Source organism: Loxodonta africana, chromosome 20 (assembly GCF_030014295.1).
Source record: "Loxodonta africana isolate mLoxAfr1 chromosome 20, mLoxAfr1.hap2, whole genome shotgun sequence".
NCBI classification, from domain to species: domain Eukaryota; kingdom Metazoa; phylum Chordata; class Mammalia; order Proboscidea; family Elephantidae; genus Loxodonta; species Loxodonta africana.
This window is the reverse complement of record NC_087361.1, coordinates 11,015,719-11,016,684: the sequence shown is the minus strand read 5'-3', so window position 1 is coordinate 11,016,684 and position 966 is coordinate 11,015,719. Positions and strand designations below refer to the sequence as shown.

Below are 966 nucleotides of genomic sequence, written 5' to 3'. Positions count from 1 at the left end.
CCTGTAGGGTTGCTATAAGCCTGAATTGGCTAGACAGCAATGGGTTTGGTTTTGGTTTATGATGTTAATGAGGCAGGATTAGAAGCAGTTATGTTAATGGGGCAGAACTCAAACTATAGGATTATGTTGTATCTTGAGTCAATCCCTTTTGAGATATAAAAGAGTGAATTAAGCAAAGAGAAGAGGGAACTCACAACACCAAGAAAGGAGAGCCAGGAGCAGAGTGCATCTTTTGGACCTGGTGTCCCTCTGCTGAGAAACTTCTAGGTTCAGGGGAAGATTGATGACAAGGATCTTCCCCCAGAACTGACAGAAAAAGACTTTCTTGGAGCTGGTGCCCTGAATTTAGACTTCTAGCCTCCTAGACTGTGAGAGAATAAATTTCTGTTTGCTAAAAGCTTCCACTTGTGGTATTTCTGTTATAGCAGTACTAGATAATTAAGACACCCTCCCACACCTATTCAGTATACATATCTATTTATCCACTCATAAAAACATATGGCATTGCTCAAGGGCTGTGCTAATCTCTGTATCATTCCAACTTTAGTACATGTGCTGCTGAAGTGAGCACTAGATCAAAATTCTTGAGATCTTGCATGTTAATTACTGCCTGTGGTCTTTATGCTTGAAGGACAGTTTGGCTGGATATAAAAGTTTTGATTCACATTTTCTTTCCTTAAAAACATTTTTATTGGTCACTCTGATCCTTATAAATAGCTTATATATATTTTTTCTGAATGTTCAAAGAATTTCTCTCTTATTCAATAATTTTACTAAGTTTGTTCTCAATGTTGCTCATTTGTAATCTAATTTTATGAGTATACAGTGCTCCCTTGCCTTTGGGAACAAGAAATTTGTTTTCTTTTATTTCAGGGATTATTACTACAGCAACCCCTTTCAAACACCAACACACTTGCATTATTAGCTGACAATAAAACATGCATGCAAAAGACAAAAATTATATGC

The 966-nt window shown here is 36.7% G+C and overlaps 1 pseudogene; it reads right to left on the bottom strand.

Moving 5' to 3' along the window:
- Window positions 1-470: 470 nt before the first annotated feature.
- LOC111753076 (U6 spliceosomal RNA) lies at window positions 471-571 on the bottom strand (annotated as a pseudogene).
- Window positions 572-966: the final 395 nt, after the last annotated feature.